The 20,963-nt window shown below is 44.8% G+C and overlaps 1 protein-coding gene and 1 long non-coding RNA gene across 2 annotated transcripts in view; one reads left to right on the top strand and one right to left on the bottom strand.

The window, feature by feature from the left end:
- Window positions 1-20,963, bottom strand: part of EXT1 (exostosin glycosyltransferase 1) — a 311,978-nt gene that overhangs the window by 119,714 nt on the left and 171,301 nt on the right. The window lies entirely within an intron of this gene.
- On the top strand, window positions 103-2,409 carry LOC114487925 (uncharacterized). Its single transcript, XR_003683493.2, has 3 exons — window positions 103-681; window positions 1,842-2,278; window positions 2,362-2,409. It is a non-coding gene; the product is annotated as an uncharacterized lncRNA (long non-coding RNA).

Below are 20,963 nucleotides of genomic sequence, written 5' to 3'. Positions count from 1 at the left end.
TTCAAAATAAAAAGTTAAAAAAGGAAACGCTGATTTGCAGTCCTATACTTGATGGTGACTTACGTCTCAAAAACTTATTTTTATTTCTTATGTTTATAACTTGAGTCTGTTAATCATTTAGAAAGAAAAAAAAATCACAGTTGGATGCTCCATTCATTTGCCATCATTTGTACATTGTCACCATTTCTGAGATCATTTCCCTTCCCTGGAAAGTCCTCCTAGAGAAAGTTAAAAAATAGATTTATTTACGAGATGTCCAGGATGGGCCTAATACATGTTTCCCATGATAAGCATAATCTGCATGCCATTTCCTCTCAGGAGGGTGTCTCCACAGTGGATTAAATGTCTTGCCAGGCTCATATCATTTTCACAAGCCCCAGAAAGACCGCACAAGTCAAGTCTTGGGAGGTCAAGATGAACTGCTGATGAAGATAAAATCACTCCCAGGAGAAAGAAATATCAGAACGAGAGGGTATTCCACTAGTTGGCCACCTCCTCCTGTGACTCATTTGTCTACTAACAGGCTCTCTTTCCTCTCCAGAACTCCAGTGAAGACGGTCCACCTGGTGTGGCATCTGACCACAGCTTCCAAAGACAACACACTCACTCTGAGAGCCTGAGACGGCGATAAACACATCCACTTCTGCTTTCTTGCTACTTGGAACTACAGCCCGGAAATAGGTACGTTGAATGATTGTGCCAGCAAGGGAGAAAAATCAGGAAATACAGAGAGGGAGGAAGAGGAATTGGTGGAGGTTAAAAAAAAAAGGAAATAAAATGAACTGAGAACCAACTATGTGAGAGCCCAGCCAGTCTCTGTTTCATGTATGTTACACAGTTCGACTACCACTACAATCTTGTCAAGTGTCACTGTCCTCATTTTATTGATGAGATGTCCGGGGCTTAGAAAAGTCTAGCTACATGACCAAGTGTTTTGACTCTCCGTTGAGAACTCTTTCTGCAAGATCATGGCAAGATTCACAAGACCGTGGACTAGTGAAACAATATAGTCCATGAGTGCTCTGGTGTGTGTTTGAGAAATAGCTTTGCTGTTAGGTGTCACTAGTGCACGTAATGCAACCACAAACAGCCTCGTGAGGCCTACCTAAATCTGTGACAAGTCAGGCTACAGGGATGGAAGGTACTGGAAGGGACCGCTGGGAAGAGCTTGGACTCTGGAGTCAAACTGCCCGAGGCTGATTTCTGACTCCAAGACTCACTGGCTGAGTGACTCCGGCAAAGTCACTTGTCCTCTCTAAACTTCACCTTCCTTATCTCTACAATGGGCGTCATAGGAGTGCTTGTCTCTTGTTGCAAGAGGGTGCTCAGGCCACTGCCTAGCACACGGTAAGTTCTTTATAATTATTAAGTTCTTTCATGATTAAATTTCCCCCATTGTGTAATCACACCAACAGCAGGAAAAGATCACAGAATAGATAAGCCTTCAATAAGCCTTAGATATGGGCCAAGCCTTCATATTCCCTGGTATATGGTGGGGCAGTCAGGAAGCATGTTGCACTGACCATCAAAGAAAGCAGAGACTCTGATCTATGATCATCCACCCACAATAACATGAGAGATGAAACTTACTCAGTCTGGGTGGCCTGTTCAGACTCCCCATCCAAGAAGTAATTGAGTCGAAAGACCACAAATGAAGCACTTATAAGGACAAAAGTCTACAACTCTAAGAGGGAAGAGCTAAATCGGACTCCATGTTCGATCTGTTTCTTTGACTTTAACCTTTACTTTTCGTTGCTTCTGTTATTATAATCATTCATAATGGCCTGCCTCAGGGTACCCTGCCCCTGGGCCTGAATGTTAAACTAAATGTCTCTGTTCAGCTCACAGGGAGACAATCTGACCCCACCCACCTGTGGAAGGCTGCAAGAAAGAAGAAATTAACACATCCCCTACCCGAAGCTGGCCATTCTAGGGGATATTTGCAAAACTTATGGCCTTTTTACTTTACCTCCTCATCTCCTCCCCACTCTGTGCTGTAAAAGAAACTGGCCTCCAAACGCTGATAAGATGGTTTATCGGAGATACTAGTCTGCCATCTTCTCTGTCTGCTGGCTTTCCGAATAAAGTCGTATTCCTTTTGCCTCAACACCTCGTCTCCAATTCATTGGCCTGTCCTGTGGTGAGCAGTGAGCCTGGACTTGGTAACACAACTACCATCAACAGAAAGCAGTAAACACTCAACAGCCCTAAGCCAATCAAGAGCCAAGAGCAAATAAAGAACCTTCTTAGAAAACTGGCCTTGGGGAGAAGGCAAATGGTGGGTCCAAATTTTACATTTCTCATATCCTTTTGGCGGGAGCTTGTACGCAGCACTCTCTTTAACATCTCTTTCTTCTTCAGAACTCAGTAAAGAGTACCAGGATCTAGTCAGGTTCCAGGAAACCCAGCATCCCTCAGATTGAATCCAAGTAGGACCCTGCAGAGCCTTCCTGGATACAAGCTCCACTGTGTCCCCTGCTTCTAGTTTGGCCTTCCCTGGAGTTCCAAAGAACAGACTAAAGCAGTTATTGATTAGAACAACAGAGCCACAGGCCTCCTGGTTCTTCCTGAAGGGATATAGATGACAATCTGATGCATATCTTTGAGTTGTTCTACAGAAACTAAGACCCCCAGCCGGTGGAGGATAGTGACCACACACTGACCACAAGCAGGTAGACCCCAGACCAGCTGGAATCAGAAGGTTGATGACTGAAATTCCAGAAACATCACCCTGTTACCTCACTACCAACCAATGAGAAAAATTCAGGGGCTGATCGTGCACCCTGTGACCCTCACCCCCTAACGTTGACTTTAAAAACCCTTGCCGGAAAGCCATCAGAGAGTTCAGGTCTTTTGAGCATTAGCTGCTCGTTCTCCTTGCTTGGTGCCCTGCAAATAAACGCTGTACTTTCCTTCATCACAACCCAGTGTCAGTAGATTGGCTTTGCTGTGTGGAAGATGAATGGACACAACTCTGGTTGGTAACAAGATTTCCATCTGTGCTGGTTGGCACAAATATGGTTTTCATACCACATTATTACACCCTGTTTTAGTACTCAGTTTGATGTCTTATACAGAGCAAGCACTCAGTAAATCTTGTGCATCTGACAAATAGTATTATTTTATTTTTTAAAGACAATGACAATCTGCAATACCAACATACCTTTCGCACTGGGAACTACTACTAAGTGTTTAAAAATAACTAAAACTAATAAGTGTTTAGTTATTTTTAGGATACTTCTATAGAAATGAAGAAAAGAAGAGAAAAGGAGAAGGGGGAGAAGGGCAGGAGAAGGAAGAGGAGAAGGAGGAAGAAGAGGGTTGTTTTTTGTTTGGTTTTTTGTTTTTTTTTTTTTTGTCTGCATTGGGTCTTTGTTGCTGCGTGCAGGCTTTCTCTAGTTGCGGCGAGCGGGTGCTACTCTTTGTTGCAGTGTGTGGGCTTCTCCTTGCTGTAGCTTCTCTTGTTGCGGAGCACGGGCTCAAGGTGCGCCGGCTTCAGTAGTTGCAGCACGCAGGCTCAGTAGTTGTGGCTCGCAGGCTCTAGCTGCTCCGTGGCATGTGGGTTCTTCCCAGACCAGGGATCAAACCTGTGTCCCCTGCATTGGCAGGTGGATTCTGTTTTTTTTTTCTTTTTTTTTTTTAAACAATGGATAAGGGTTCCAATTTCTCCATATCCTCACGAAAACTTGTTATTTTCCATTTATTTATTTATTTATTTATTATTTTTGGCTGCATTGGGTCTTCATTGCTGTGCACAGGCTTTCTCTAGTTGCGGCGAGCAGGGGCTACTCTTCGTTGCAGTGCACAGGCTTTTCGTTGCAGTTCACAGGCTTCTCGTTGCGGTGGCTTCTCGTTGCGGAGCACCGGCTCTAGGCTTCAGTAGCTGTGCCTCGCGGGCTCTAGAGCACAGGCTCAGTAGTTGTGGCGCACGGGCTTAGCTGCTCCACGGCATATGAGATCTTCCTGGACCAGGGCTCAAACCAGTGTCTCCTGCATTGGCAGGTGGATTCTTAACCACTGCGCCAACAGGGAAGTCCCAAGAGGGTTGTTTTTTAAACACATGAAGAAGAAACAAAGACTAATGAAGATAAAATGGTATAACAGAAATAGAGACAGATCAGGCTCCTTGATCAACAGTGGCACCATGTTGCAAGGGAGAGACAAAGACCGAAACTAAGAATCCTTCCCTAGGAATGGTTCAGCCCTACACAATGCAGAATACTGCATAGAAAACCTTACAGGACTGTACGTCGTCACCATTAGAGATTACCTCTAAGAGTAATCTAAAGAGATCATCTCTTCCAGATCCAGAGATTTCCCCTTTAAAATTGTATATTTTGGGACCAAAAGAGGGGGCAGGAAAACTTTTGCTTTTTACTTTATTCCTTTCTTTACTCTTTCATTTGTTTATTTTAATGATCAAGTAGTACTTTTGTGTTTAAAACTTATCTAAAATTTTATATTTAAATAATAATTAAAAAGAAAAAATGATCTTCCTTCAAGGCTAGATGAGCTCTTGAAAGTGATTAATTTCATTGACTTCATTTACTGAGGAGAAAACTGGGGGCTTAAGAGAGAACAAGCTGGGGCTAGGATACAGGCCTCCTAATCTTGGGCTCCATATTCTTTCAGCTTCCTGACCAAATGGACACCTTTGCGGTGCTGGGTTGCAGAGGCCAAGGTGGAAGAGCAAAGTGTAATGAGTTTATTTTGGCTAGACTGGATTCTGACCCCAACTAGTGAATCACTTGTCACTGTACAACATGGCCACCAGAAAGTATATAAATATAGTGTCCCAAGTCAAGTCCGATCTTAAGAAAAATTCCTTCCCAGAATTTATATAAAGATCAAAACTGGGGCTTCCCTGGTGGCCCAGTGGTTGAGAGTCCGCCTGCCGATGCAGGGGACACGGGTTCGTGCCCCGGTCTGGGAGGATCCCACATGCCGCGGAGCGGCTGGGCCCGTGAGCCATGGCCGCTGGGCCTGCGCGTCCGGAGCCTGTGCTCCGCAGCGGGAGAGGCCACAACAGTGAGAGGCCCGCGTACCACAAAAAAAAAAAAAAAAAAAGATCAAAACTGGTATTTCTATTGCTAATAACATAGTGAAAACTATAAGATAAGTTCTGGATAATTACAGCCACAGCAAAAGAACTAAGAGAGATAAGAATAAGTGTGGGTGGTAGAGTTCAAGCTGGTAAACTCAGCATTTGTTATAAGATGTCAGGTCATCCAAGGGAACCCCTGCCCACATAAGGGTCCTGGCCTCCCCTGCTTGCTTGTCCCCTCACCAGGAGTTAACACCAAACCAGAGGAAATACCTCGGTAACTACAGCTTGGGCTCACTTCCAGGCCCAGGGGCCTCAGCACATGATGGACATTCAGGATCTCTCTCTCAGATGTTTCCACCATGCAGGGACTCTGGGCAAAATATCCACTTCGTAAACCACATGGAGGATCCTTTTGGCTGTTGTCATGAGTTGAGTACAAAATCCATAGTGGAGATCCTTCACCCAACACAGCCCCTTTTCCAAAGGACACCAAAGAGATCCCTACATAATCTGGCCCTAAACTGGTTCCCAGCCAATTGATATATCAAAGCCAACAATATAGCAAATCACTATTTGAGATAAGGCCTGAACTATTCCATTTTGGCTGAATGGAAAACCTAAAATTATAAAGCAGAGATGCTGTGGGCTGTGTCAAAGCCAGTTTTATAGCCAGAAACCACTGTCTTCTGTGGATTTCTTTGATAGAAACGGCTTTTTTTGGCATTTTACTTTTTTCATGGAAAAGATGTTATTCTGGAGGGACTGAATGATACTACATCTTGATACGGAAAAGTTATTTATACATAAATTACAGTAACTTTACCCATGTTAATGAGGTTGTCATCCTCTTGTGTGATTTACGGCAATCTCGTAATAGAAAAGCTTCATTTCGTTGACACCCGGGTGGTAATGGGACCGATAATTCCATGCTGCAAATGTTTTCTCCTCTCTTCAACTGGAGGTGTGTTAAAATCTAGAGTGCAGTTTTAGGTCAGAGTAATTCTTTTTTTTTTGCGGTACGTGGGTCTCTCACCGTTGTGGCCTCTCCCGTTGCAGAGCACAGGCTCCGGACGCGCAGGCTCAGCGGCCATGGCTCACGGGCCCAGCCGCTCCGCGGCATGCGGGATCCTCCCAGACCGGGGCACGAACCCGCGTCCCCTGCATCGGCGGGCGGACTCTCAACCACTGCGCCACCAGGGGAGCCCCAGAGTAATTCTGATACCAGTCTCCAAGGCCTGGAGCGTCAGCACACGTGCGCGTACACACACACACACACACACACACACACACACACACACACACAGAGTTACATCCATTACCCAGGAAATCCAGCTAGGCCTCTTCTTTCTTTTTCTTTAAGAGATTTATAATTCTCAGGATAGAGGCCCGCAGCTTAGCTTTTGGAATGACAATATATACATAGTTAAAATGGCATGACAAGGTAGAGAGAAGTCTAAAATGACAGAACTAAAGCTGGAATCGGCACTTTTAACAAAAATTCAGACTTCTGTCTAACTCTTATTAACAACATTGTTTAAGAGAAAACTATTTCAGAGCATAATGGCTAAAGAGGGAATACAAATAATTCAAGAACATCTATCAAAATCAAATCCTTTCTCTCTGGACATCACCAAAATGGTAGTATTAGTAATTGTACTGATGGCAGGGAACTAAACGGAGAGGAAAAGAATGTTCATAAGCTACCACGCTGTAAAGACATCTTGTCATAAGTAGCTTCCTACTGCTACCATCATTTTTTATCTTTATGCTAATACTCCTAGGAAAATCTAAAAGCCTACCTATGCTTCTTTAATATTTTCATCGTTAAGACGCTTTCATAAAATTCTCACCCCAAATTTTGGAGGTGGATGGTCTAATACTCATTTAACAGAGCTAACGGGATAGCCTCAGAGACTCAAAGCTCTCCTTGGACCTGGCGTGATTAACATAGTTGCACATTCTCATGAGCGTGTAATAGCAATGTCGCTTCTGTCTGTCCAGCAGAATGGACTCTAGTAGGTAGAAAAGAGAGAACAGGCGATGAGGGAATGCCTGGACAAGCAATCGTACATTCCATCCCAGAGGTATTCTCTTGGGGGCACTGTAGGTGTACAGCACCTAAATTCCCTCATTTCTGTTCCCTCACTCACTGTCACTCACTAACTTGGCAGGCAATAAGTGCCTAATATGCTCTAAAATGACTCGCTCTATGTTATTTAGAAGGTCAGCTAATATGATCGTTTATAAACAATGAATGTAGGTTTTGCATATTTACCACGTGTCAAGAAGTGTTTTTAAATTCTGGTTTATCTTTCTCAGGTTAATATGAGGCAAGATCACTCCACCGAATGCTGACAGATAACATGGTGGGGGTGATGAGAGGGAGGAGACACTGGGGCACTGAGAATGGGTGAAGGGGGGAGGGACAGAAAACAGAAGAGGGAAAAATCTAATTTCTATTTTTTAACAGCATCAGTGAGATTTTAACAGCAAAATTAATCACCAATTACTAACACATTCCTAAATCCTAGTCTAGAGTGTTCTTTCCCTGCATCATCTCCCAAGCATGGGCCAGCTTTTCACTTAACAAAAGAAAACACTACGGAAAATAATCATCATACAAAATCTCCTGGGAAGTAAGAGGGACTGCTGCTTTCTTGTTCCTTATTGCAGTTCGTGTTTCCAGCATGATTTCATATACTCCGAATGCCTTTCCTTTACATTAGTCACTCTTTCCAAACGCCTGAGGAAGTAGGGTCAGCATTATTATCTTAGGGATTACTTGCAGGAGGAGGAAACAGACCGATGGCTATTAAGACGACTTGTCCACGGCTGTCCTGGGGTACCAGAAGTGGCTGGTTCAGAATAGAGCCCATTTTGCCCCTCCACAAGATTAAGCAACACCCCACCTCTAGCATGGCTCTATAGGGCCCCCCCCTCCCACCATCCCTAAATCATATAAGATGTAACATTTGGAACAAACATGCATCTTCTAATTTGTGGAACTCAGGATCACAGTAACAGTAAAGGTCATCCTTTAAAATGTTACATCACAAAGGTGATTTCTATTTTCCTTTCTCTGTTCAAAAACTGCACTTACAACTTATGAAGTAACATCCTGGTTGAGGTACATTTCCTGATGGTAATGACCACTAAAGACAAAGCCCAGGAAGCAGCAACCCCTCTGGCCAGTGTCATTAACTACACAGGAGCAGCTGCTCAAAAAGCCTCGCTCTTTCCTAGTAAATACTAAGAGGTGTTCCTCTTATCTGAGGATTCTGGTGCACCGAACAGACACTACTCATTAAGTCTCATGAGGCTGCTCTATGAGACGCATAAAGGAGCATCCTATTCACAAAGGGAGAGAACAGCAACTCGTTGTTATATACTTGACAGGGTAACAACAATTTCACCGGAGGATGTCATTATGAACATTACCTAGAAATCTCTCATCTGGATGCCTTTGTCGGAGCATCACTCCCTCATAGGTAAAATGAGAATAATAACGCCCATTTGGCCAACTTCATGGGGTTAGAGTGAAGATCAAATGAAAGAACAGACGTAAAGGTGCCGAGCGAACGCTGATGTTTGGACAAATCAAAGCATTATTTCTATCATCTAAACCAAACCTAGATTTCAGGCAGAAAATGCCATCTCCAAGCACTGTGCCCTAGACAGGAAGCCTTTCCTCCAAACAGCTTGGGCATTATTTATACCAATGTAAATCCTATTTCTAAGTCTGTGATCACATTCCTATAGGGTACAGCAGAAGATGAAGAAGAGAGAGCAAAATGAGAGTCAGAGCACACAGACACAACAATTAGCCTTGATTGGAATGTTTGCATATACTCAACATTCCAAAAAGTTTGTTCATCTGCCTGGAAAACATTCACGTTCAAAGAAACCGAACTATATGCTCAAACTCCGTATAGGATTATCTCCCTTTATTCAGATCTGTTCTCTCTTTTTTTTTTTTTTTAACCCCAGTTACAAAAATTGCAGCTTCAAGAGTTTCACTTAAATCCCTGTAAGAACTGCAAATGTTCAACTGTCAATTGGATTTGCTGCTGGAGGAGATAATCCATTTGGTTCAAAGGCAACAACTCCTGGAAAGGAGACATGCCTTCCGGAAACTCACAGGTGACCTGAACCAGACAGCCCTTAGCACTTCCACGCCCTGCACTCCTACCTGCAATTCCCAAGGTCTCCCTTCCTAAAGAAAGGAGATGCCTCCATCCATTTGAAGAGGTCAACTGATTTCTAACATCAATTAATAGCAATTAAAAGAACAGAGCGGCATGATGCTGTTACTAGAGTTGGTAGGTCGCCAAGTTTCAGTTTCATTTAGAAACTTTCGCTAAGTAACTTTCCATGAGCATGAAAGTTATGGTGGACAGCTACCTCTCTGGCTGCTCCAATAACTGATCCCCTTGTCTGGGATCGAGGAATTCTCCACTGTGAGAATCTTTGGGGTGGGGGCAAGGTTTGTTTTTCATTATGGAAGCAGGAGAAGGCCAGCTTCTCTCTCCCCTTGCCTTCCTTGGCCAGGTAGGGTTAGAACCAGAACCTAAGGTGGCCAATCAGATGGGGCTTTCAGGATCCAGTGGTGGCACTGCCTAGCACCCAGCGTGTCTCGGCTGTCTCTGAGAAGGACACAGTCAAGGTTCCAACCAGTATTCCCAGCCGAGTCCTCACCACCCTGTCAATGTTGTGAATAGTCCAGTGTTCCTCAATAGCTTCTTTTTCTGGTGAATTCAGCTACAGTCAGTTTCTATGCTTTGCTGCAAAGAATCTTCACTGGACTTATCAGAGGATAAAGAGGCAACATTTGCTAAGGCTAATGCTAGATGGGACTTTGGATTATCGATATGTTTAGTTGACTTAGAGAAGCAACAGGGAGTGTTAAGGATGACCCCTTCTCTGCTCCCTCCCCCAAGTATGATCTGAAATAAAATTTGACTCAATTGGTAGTTCGGGCATGAAGCACCCCATTAGAAAGATTCTGATGTTGCATCTTGGGGGCTCAGAGGGAATGAGTTCGACAGTCAATCAGTGGTAGGGGCCATGTAAGAGGAAGAAGGAAAATGTAGGGAGTTGCATTCGCCATCTCTGATGTCCTGGAAAGTACTCCCAGAGTGGGAGTTAAAACAGCTAGATTCTGGTACCAGCACTGCCTAACTTGCACTCAAAGGAGGCTCTGGGGTCAGAGGAACTGACATCCCATGGGAGCATGTCAGAAATGCAGAATTGTAGACTCTACCTTAAATCTACTGAACCACAACGTGCATTTTAAGAAAATAACGAGGCAATTCATATATAGACTGCTCTGGCCACAATGCTTTTCTCTATTTCTACTGTATTAGTGACATACTTACTGAATGTCCCCTCTGGGCATGGCACTGGGCTACAGCTTCTTCAAGAAACTGACCGATCCGACCTATAGCTCACAGATAATTAAGAGATTTACTTTGTATGTCATCAGCTACCCTCCAGAGTAGTATCCTGGGGCGGAGGGGTGGGAGGTATTTTTGGCTTCTATAAAAACCAACGGGAGCAATGCTAAATGAGTGGAATCCCTTTACGTTGTATTATTAACAGAAGCTAAGAGGAAATTATCTGCTTACACCTTTATGCAACATCTTTCCAAATCTTCTGAGCACAATCAGCAGCTGTCAGCAATTACGGTGCCATGTGAGTACTACTGACCTCACCCTGGCCTCCATGGTTACATCATGTGCTTCAGAGAAAAATAATTATCACTACAGGCGAACACAGGTAGAGTAAGTAGGAAATCCAGAGAAATACACTGTCTTCTACACAACAGACTTAGAGGGAAGAGAAGCAGGGGAGGAGGAAAAATCTGGTCCCGGATGGTTCAGAAGGACACGAAACCTAACCCAAGTTTGCTAAAGATTAGGCAAAAGTAACATCCCTTTATTCTGCATATTGGAGTCTGCCAGTTCAAAGGGGATTTTAATATCAGAGATAGGAGTTATTAACAAAGCACAGAAGTAAATGGCTCTTGAAATGTATCCAATTTTTGATATGTAATGGGCTCATTAAAGGATGCCTAAATCTCAGCAACCTATTTCCTTAATAAACTCACAAGTAGGTGTTCTGTTAGTTTTTGACTCTGAAATGATTTTCATTATAAATATACAGACATGTTCCCATGGAGAAAAATACCCCAGAAGATAGATTTGAAACCTTTTAGGTAAGAAGGGACTATGTTAAGGCCATCCCAATGCCACAGTGGATAGCTTGAGACTAGAAATGAGAATGCTTTTGAAATGTTTTACGATGTCACCCCCCTCCCCCCAAGCTACATTCTACAGATTTCCCCACATGACAGGAGAAGGCTCTAAGAGCTATGAGGACAGGAGCTATATCTGTCTTATTTGTCACTCTTTCCACAGCATTTAATATAATGCTTGGCACATAAGTGTTGAAAGAATGAATGGATCAATGAACAAAACAAAACATAACAAACCCACAACTTATTATCGCAAGGGGAGACTTGATGGCGTATTTCAAAGCTGGAGCAGAAGTCTGCAGAGAAGAGTATCATTTCTCCAAAAGACAAATGGTACCATTTGTCTTGCAGCCTTTTCCAGTTACAGAAGGCACATGACTCCAGGTCTATGAGAATACATCTGAGGTAGTTTGGTAGCTTAAAAACAAGACACTGCTTTCAGCCCTAGTGTCCTGCAATAGCCACGTCACACGTTGTTTCTCTGAGCTTCTTCATTTCAAAGTTAAGGAACCTGAGACCCGGAAGGTTAAGTGATCTGCCTCAGGTCTTGGTCAAGTTCACAGAGGAGCCTGGACTAGACCCCATCCTGGCTGCTCCTGGTTCCGTCTTCTTTTCACTCCAGCATGTTGATGCCCTCACTCTAAGAGGCAACTGTGAGCCTCTTCATAGGAACAGAGTTTATAACCTCGGTACAATCCCAATGCAACTGTCAGGGCAAACTTTGATCTCTTTCTTTAGATCACTTGGGTGGTAGAACGTCTCTTTCTCTACTTACAGTATTTTAGAGACATTTTTTGGTCCCAAAATGGATCTAAATGGACCATTGCTTTATGGTTTGTGATCCTAGGGATTAGAACTCAGGTGAGTTCTTTTGAAGATGGACCAGGTACAACCCCAGCCAGGGCCTCCACTTCAATGCCCACCTAACTGACTGCTCTTCAGACAAGTTTCCCCTACTTTCTTGTAGACGCCACTTCATCATTCAAGCTTCATCACTAATGCAGAGAGTCACGGCTAGGTGCAGGGATGGGGTGGTGGTGCCTGAGAATGGAATCCATAGAAAGTCATTAATGGCCAAAATTGCCGAGTAAATTCAAACACCTAAATACATCAGCTCATAAATACAGCTGGCCTCGACAAAAATTGGGGTGGGGGGCAGGGGAGAGACTAGGGGGTCACTGAAGCCAAGGGGACAGTATAGAAGGTCAAATAGAATGAGGAAAAGCAAGGGGGTGGATAGTCCAACTCCACAGATTTAGAAGATCCACACCCAGCAAAAATACTTACAGACTAGGCTTTGCCAATAAACATCTTTATCTACCTTCTATTTGGATAGATTTCTAAATTTTCCTAGAGTCCAGGTTATTGAAAATAACTGCACTGCTGATGTGACCTGCCAAAAATTCTAGAAGAACACAAGCAACTAAAGCCCTGAATGTCATAACGTATTTCATCAATCTCACCTCAGAGGCTTTACCAACACGCAAAATTCCAGCTGTTTACATGTGCAATTTATAACTCCTCCAATGAGCCCTCTTTTGGATTCTCTGCCATGTGGGAGATGTCATAACGATATGATAACAACCATCCCCTTCATAAGAACACATTTATAAAATCACGCAGAAGAAATGCAGAGTTACAAGCACTGCAGGCCTGTTACATTTCACTCCCAGATTTTCTGAGCTCTACCTCATCTGGCTATTATCTTCCATGAAGTCCCAGCTAGCACCAAAAATACCGATCTGTGTTGCACCCAAAAGGTTTCAAACAAACCCATCTCATTGTTTTAGGGGTCTTCTCTCTTCTACTGCTCGGTTTTCCTTCTGGGCAGTTCAGGGAATGGCTCATCTTAATTCCCACGTTCACCATATTAAATTCTTTAAGCTGGATTTTTAAAACCCATTTCTCTGGAAAAAGTGCTCTCTGAAAAAACAAATCACAATTTCTTCTTACACGTAAACATGGCATTCACTGCATTCAACAAACATATCATGCCAGGTATCCACCTGGGAGAAATCACAGATTAAGGAGACTGTAATCCCTGTCTCAGGGAGTTTATACTCTCACAAGGGAAGATGGACAGAGAGAGCAGTGTCATTTAAAATAATGATTATAGTCATAATAACAAAAAGATTTATACACTGTGAAACAGTGGAGTACTCTCTTAATCTGCTTACAAAAGGGGCAGATACTTCTGTCTGTCATCGGACTCATCTGCAGGGAGAGCACGCTTCACGAGCGTGTGGCCCGGGCGGTGACACGGAAAGCCCTGCGCTCTCAGAAGGGTCCCAGGCTTGCTTTAATGCTCTGCTGTGCCTTAAAACTCGTGAGAATTTTCGAACAAGGAGCCTGCATGTTCATTTTGTGCTAGACCCTGTAAACTATGTAGTTGGCCCTGCTTGCAGGCTAAGACCTGCAAACATTTGTCTCTCTCTCTTACGAACAGCTCCCTTTCATACGAGCCGCCGCGGTCAAACGGCAGAAGGCGTGTCTGGGGCAGAAGAGGGCATGGGATTTGTTCCGTGGAGCCTCCAGTGGAGAAGGCAACTTCCTCCTCATGCGACAGGCTTGATATGAATGATGCTGCTGATCTGAATCGGGTGGGCCGAGCCCTTATCATAAATATCGTAGACCTCCGGAGTTGATAGAGAACCTCTAGGACGGCGGCCTCATTTCGGAGGTGAAGAGCCAGACGTTGGGGTGACTCACCAGAGAGTGAACAGTTAGTTCCAGGAAGGCAGGATAAAACCAAGGCCGCTGGATGAGAACTGTTGAACTGCCTGGCACACTGCTGGCAAGTAGTAAATATCTGGTTGAACACATATATAGTGTATGCATGCAGGCATGAAGGAGCAAACAAAAAAGGCAAGAAAATAAATTATTTCTCAGGAGGCACAGAATCTAAAAATTCTGAGGTTTCCTTTACTCAAACTTTCTTGAAAATCTTGTGTTGTTGTCTTTTTTTTTTTTTTTTTAAATCTTTCAAGGAAGGAATGCCTCTCTGGAAAAATACCAAACAGGGACCGTAAAATAATCATGATGATAATGAGGGTAATAACATTTATTTAGAACACGACAATTGAGGGAGGCAGAGAGACCTCGCTGACGACCGGCTCAGATCTCACATCCAACAGAATTTAGTAGTAAGTCTCCTCGCCTGGTACCCCTCAAATACGTGAAACCTCAGGCCAGGGCCTGAGTGTCTGCCAGACGTGACAAGAGAAGCGTGTGTTCTTGACACACCGGTCGATATTTCAAAAATAAAAAGATTAAACCAATGCATTACAGAGGAGGAATTTTTTTTTTAAGAGAAAAGTACAAGTGATACCGTTTCTTTATGGAGCAAGTGCTTGTGACATTGACTAAAATGAACGTGAAAAGGCCAAGGACTCTGAGTTATGCTCCCATTAAAACAACCCCAAAAGCCCAAGGCCAATTCAAAAACTGAAATAGCTGAGCCCCAGGTCGATTAAAGAAGTTTCCTTCGTGGTGGGTCACTTGAGCAAAGTCTGAATCCTTCCTGTTCCTTGGCTTCCTCAGTTGGGGTCCTCGTGGACGCCTATACCTTGTACATCACCGGGAGGAGGAAATGAGCTCATACATATGCGGTGCATGGAAGAGTGCTGGGTATACAGTAAGTGCTCAATACATGTTGTTTGTTTATGGGGTAAGCCCGGCCAAGTAGTGTTCTGTATTGTAGTGCCTCTGACGCTGAGCTCAAGAGAGAGTTCCTGCAAAGAAGGTGGAGAGGGCTTCCCTGGTGGCGCAGTGGTTGCGCGTCCGCCTGCCGATGCAGGGGACACGGGTTCGCGCCCCGGTCTGGGAGGATCCCGCATGCCGCGGAGCGGCTGGGCCCGTGGGCCGTGGCCGCTGGGCCTGCGCGTCCGGAGCCTGTGCTCCGCGACGGGAGAGGCCATAGCGGAGGGAGGCCCGCATACCACAAAAAAAAAAAAAAAAAAAAAAAGAAGGTGGAGAAACACACACGTAGTGGAGACACCAGACACAAGCTCAAAAAAGATGATCTACAGGCAGGTGACCTAAACCTAAGAAGTGTCCCTTTCTCTGAGCACCTCCCCCGATCACGCCATGCACAAAATAAGAATATGAGCACCTACTCCACGCTATGCAATGGGGAAGATGCCGGGGGGCACAGCAATAAACCATACACATTGCCCTCCCACTGTCATGCTCACAGACTAGCCAGTAAAGCAGTGAGCAGACATGGAGTGGGAGTATTTGCTTAGTATTTGCTGAATGAATGAACTGATGGAAAATAATGACCAAAACTAAAAGAAAAGACCAAAGAATTAGAAGTAGGCTTACTGGATTTTTCTGGTAAGATTCACACCAGATTCCTCAGAACTGCTCCTGTCAGGGTCAGAGGGGACAAGGTTGAAGCAAGTGCGCCAAAGATGAAGCTCTGCCCAGCGATGCCTGACTGCAAAGCTTGGACAGCCGTAGGCTTCTTTTAAGACGGGTCTCTATCTGTAGCTACGTGTTTGATAGGCGCGTGGAAAGCTGGCCAAATGGGGGATCTTATCCTGAATCCGGAAGTGCAAGACTGCCTGTCGCTCACTGTCACCCCCACCAGTGGGCCAGTCAACATTCTTCTTGAGATGCTCACACACCCAGAGGAAGAGACAAAGCGCCAAATGAAAGGTGGGGGGGTAGGAGGGAACCATGAGTGACAACCGTCATCTCTCCCCAGGCCATGAAGACAGATTTGGGCAACTGAATGCAAATTAATTCTTTTACCCATATGTTCAAAAGGGTAGAACATTCATCCACACAATCAAGGTGCCAAAGACCACACAGACATCTTCAGTTGGAAAATGGGTAGACTTATCTCTGAAGAGACACATCTGGTCCACCCCCCAACCAAAAATCACTTCCAAAAATGGATTAGGGCTAGAAGATAATGGGAGAAGAGAATATGATAGCAAAATGTCTATCAAGTTTTAAAGACATATTTCTATATTTATATAGGCAAATGACAAGTTTACAGTGTTCTCCAACAATCAAGTAGACTGATATATGGATGCATTTCCTGGACACACAGCAGAGGAGACATGATTAGCAACTGGATAGACTGAGATATTAGGAATTGATAAATCTTTAAAGCTACATTGAAATATATGGGGGGTGGGGCTGTCGTGTGCATTGTGTAAGGGAGGGAAGGAGCTAAGGAGAGAAGAGGAAGGTGGGAAGGAGAGAGAGAAAAGCAAAACGCCCAGGAGTGGTTATTAGCTAGATATTAAGATGAATTTTACCAAGTTTACTGGTCTTTCAGAAACAAACAAACAAAGGTATGGAGAGGCTGAAGACACCTATTTTCAAAAATATGCTTCTAAAGGGGCCTGACCCCGACTATACCAGTGAAGAACGGCTATGTGCTGCAAAATCCCATCCCTTTGTCATACCTCTTCCTTTACTGGGACATCATAGCAATAATGAATAATAGTATTCATCCCTCAAGGTTTCCTTGGGGGATGAACTCAGAATCCCAAAGCTCTACATCACCCCATCTGGGTCCTAGATTTTTGACCACTTGAAATGCTCTGTAGCTAGTTTGTAAACTGGAGCATTGAATCTCAGACTTCATATGGACCACATTTGAAGAAGGAAATGCCCACGTGGAAAATGCATTAAGTAAATGCATTCCCTTAAATCATTTTTATTGAAATGTTAATCCTTATGCACAAATACAAGATATTAAAAACCAAAGAAATTTTAATTATTTTCATTTGAAATCATGTTTTCCTAAAACGGGATTGGTCTATGGTAAGTTTTACAGTAGAAAAACAGAGCTCTGGTTGGGTTCTGTATTTAAGGTTTTTGGGGTGCTTTAACTTCCTTTTACATAAGCAGGTTGAACAAAAAGTTTTTGTTGAAGACAAAACTTCAAAAGAACAAAAGGGGGGCTTCCCTGGTGGCGCAGTGGTTGACAGTCCGCCTGCCGGTGCAGGGGACGCGGGTTCGTGCCCAGGTCCGGGAGGATCCCACATGCCGCGGAGCGGCTGGGCCCGTGAGCCATGGCCCCTGAGCCTGCGCTTCCGGAGCCTGTGCTCTGCAACGGGAGAGGCCGCAACAGTGAGAGGCCCGCGTGCCGCAAAAAAAAAAAAAAAAAAAAAAGAACAAAAGGAGCTTCAAAGTTTTGTTGGCAGGCTCAAGATAATCAGACTTCAACTTCCTCAAATGTAGACCAGAAATCATGCTGATTTTTCTGAGCAGTCACTTGGGTAAATCTTGAAGAGGTGTTTTGTTCAGATGAAGATAAGGCTAGTTTTGAGGCATTGAAAGATGCATTAAATGGTAGCTAATCCAATTACTGAGTCCGGGAGCAGAGGGTAAAAAGCTACAGCAGACACCAGCTGAGACTGCTTCTAAGAAATGAGGCAAGCTGCTACGAAAAAATGGGAATCCCACCCGTAACACATACATGTTACTGACCGCCTGGATTCAACTGTACAAAACAAATAGTTATGAAATCCACAGCTTTGCTCAGTCCTAGGAGCATCATGATGACCCAGAAAATGCTTTTATGACCATTCTCAGATTATGATCAAAATGAAAAAATGAAATAAAGGAACTTGGGATCACATACGTGGACACCCAAAATCCAGTATGTGAGACCGAGAGCTGGGGCAACAGCACAGAGAGGCTGTGGAATTTGTTCAAGGACACTCAGCAGGGATACAAAACTAATACTCCTAACACTCTTCCCCTCCCCTCGCTCACTCAACCCCAGCCACACTGGCCTTCCCGCTGTTCCCTGACTATACTACTCTCTTGTCTGCCTCAGGGCCTTTGCACTGGCTGTCCTCCCTCAGTTGGTATGTTCTTCTTCAAACTTCACAAGAGTGGCACCATTCTACACTCATGTTCCACCTCAAAAGCCCCGCTCAGAGAGGCCTCCTGGCCTTAGTAGATCTAATCACTTTCTAGCACATCATAAACCTATTTTAATTTCCTGTATAGCCTTCATTACTCAGGTATTTTCTTGAATTTTGAATTTTATTTTATTCATTTTTTTTTATACAGCAGGTCATTACTCAGGTATATTTTAATCTAAGCATTGGCTCGTTTATTTATTCTCTGTCTACAGAATATAAGCCCCATGAGAGCTGGGCCCTTCTTGGCCTTATTTGCAGCTGTGCCTCATGTGCCTAGACCAGATGTGACCCATTGTAAGTAATCAATGAACACTTGTTATATGAACAAATGAAGGAAGGACTGCATGGCACAGGGCATAGAAAGATGATACACCTACCCCTTCTATTCAACTCTGCCCACATCCCCATCCTAAACGTGTCACGTCACACTTCTCATTTTGTTTTCAAATGACCAAGTCCAGACTCCCACTCAGAGGCTTGGTGGGGAGGGGGGGTCCCCAGCACCTGGCCTTGGCTCCCCCTGGAGCTGCCCTCTTCCCAGGGCCATGGACCCTCCCTTCCTGGCTCCAGCTCTGAGAACCTGTGCCACAATCCTGCCAGCAAAACTGCCTCTCCTGACTGGGATTCTGGACAAAGGTTATCTTTTCCATCCAGAACAGTCTGTGCTTTCTCCAACAGGCATTGCTTCAGCACAGCATCTTGCAACCCCTTCAGTCTGGGACACACCTGTGCCCTCTCAGAGCCCTCTCCCCGCCCCCCGACACAGGAAGAGCAGGATCGTGGGGGAGCTTGTTTGGTTTTCCTCCATCTGTTTGCCCAAAGCGCATAACATCTTTTTTTTTTTTTTTTTGCGGTACGCGGGCCTCTCACTGCTGTGGCCTCTCCCGTTGCGGAGCACAGGCTCCGGACGCGCAGGCTCAGCGGCCGTGGCTCACAGGCCCAGCCGCTCCGCGGCATGTGGGATCCTCCCGGACCGGGGCACGAACCCGTGTTCCCTGCATCGGCAGGTGGATTCTCAACCACTGTGCCACCAGGGAAGCCCGCGCATAACATCTTTAAAAAAAAAAAAAAAAAAAGCTCTCTACTTGCCTTCAGGAAGAGCAAGGAAGAAGGGGTCCAGGGAAGCAGAGGGATAGGGTGGAACAAAGCTGGCTTTCTAAGAGAAGAAGGAGGCAGGCAAGCCCCAGCCCCTAGTAAGGAGAGATGCAAGAGCCTGGGGAGCTGCTCAGGTGCAAGAAGAGGTCCCCAGGGCTCCAGCGGAGACCAGGAAGCGGCTGCCCCATAAGCTTCAGTGAGGAAGCTCTGGAGGCAGTGCTCACTTGGGGAATTCCCTCCAAGGAATGTCACACTCCACTTCCCTTCCCTCTCATCTTGATGACCCTCTTTGCTTTCGTCTATCTCCTCAAAGGGCTCATGACTTTCAGCTTCTGGCTACAGAATGACAGCTGGTAGGCAGTCAATTCCCAGCGAGTAAGCCAGCTGGGCGCTTAGAAAACCCAGAGCTCCAAAGGGGAAAGGCAGGTGTGGGGGGAGATAAACGAGGAGTTTGGGATTAACATATACACACTATTACATAAAAAATAGATAAACAACAAGGACCTACTGTATAGCACAGGGAACTATATTCAATATCTTGTAATAACCTATGATGGAAAAGAATCTGAAAGAATATATATATATCTATCTATCTGTATAACTGAATCACTTCGCTGTACACCTGAAAGTAGCACAACATTGTAAATCAACTATACTTGAAAGAAAAAGAAAGAGAAAGAAAGAAAGAAAGAAAGAAAGAGAAAGAAAGAAAGAAAGAGAGAGAAAGAAAGAAAGAAAGAGAGAGAAAGAAAGAAAGAAAGGAAGGAAGGAAGGAAGGAAGGAAGGAAGGAAGGAAGGAAGGAAGGAAGGAAGGAAGGAAGGAGGGAAGGAAGGGAGAGGAGGGGAGGAGGAAAACCCAGAGCTCTTCCCCACTACAGCTCCAAGTAAAAGGGTACTCGAATCAAACACTGAGGGACAAGACAGTGGTCTGCATGCTTTTACTTATTTTGTTATTAATTTTTAAAATACAGAACCTTTTCCTCCACAAAAATGTTAAAACTCCAGATATAAAACCGACTAAGAGCAGAGGCTGGGAGTTGCAAAGCCACTCCAGTCCTTTCCTCCTGACTTGATCCTACACATCCATCTAGCCTAGATATTCCTGAGGATTCAGCAGAACACAGCTTGCAGAGCGTCGTTACGGAGAAAGCCTAGGAGCTTTGCTATCAAAACAGATCTTGAGGCTTCCCTGGTGGCGCAGTTGTTGAGAGTCCGCCTGCCGATGCAGGGGACATGGGCTCGTGCCCCGGTCCGGGAAGATCCCACATGCCGCAGAGCGGTGGGGCCCGTGAGCCATGGCCGCTGAGCCTGCGCGTCCGGAGCCTGTGCTCTGCCACCGGAGAGGCCACAACAGTGAGAGGCCCGCGTACCGCAAAAAAACAAACAGATCTGGGCTTGAAAATCCACTTTGTTGCTTACTAAACTCTGGCTGCCTCAGCTTCTTCGTCTCTAAAATGAAGACCTGCGAACCTCCTAGGATTGTGGTGAGAATTAGATGGTCCTGGGCGTTAGGGAGACCCACCCCCCGGGGCAGCTCTCAGGAAACAACACAGCAGTTGTAAGGGCAGGGGGCCAACACATCACTGCCACCGTTAGCCCCCCCCGTTTCTACTCACTTGCTCTTCCATTCCCCAAACCCAAGTGTTTTTTCTGCACAAAATCCTGTTTTGTCACC

The sequence above is a fragment of the Physeter macrocephalus genome, chromosome 15 (genome assembly GCF_002837175.3).
Source record: "Physeter macrocephalus isolate SW-GA chromosome 15, ASM283717v5, whole genome shotgun sequence".
Taxonomy (NCBI): Eukaryota; Metazoa; Chordata; class Mammalia; order Artiodactyla; family Physeteridae; genus Physeter; species Physeter macrocephalus.
This window is presented reverse-complemented; position numbering and strand designations above follow the sequence as displayed.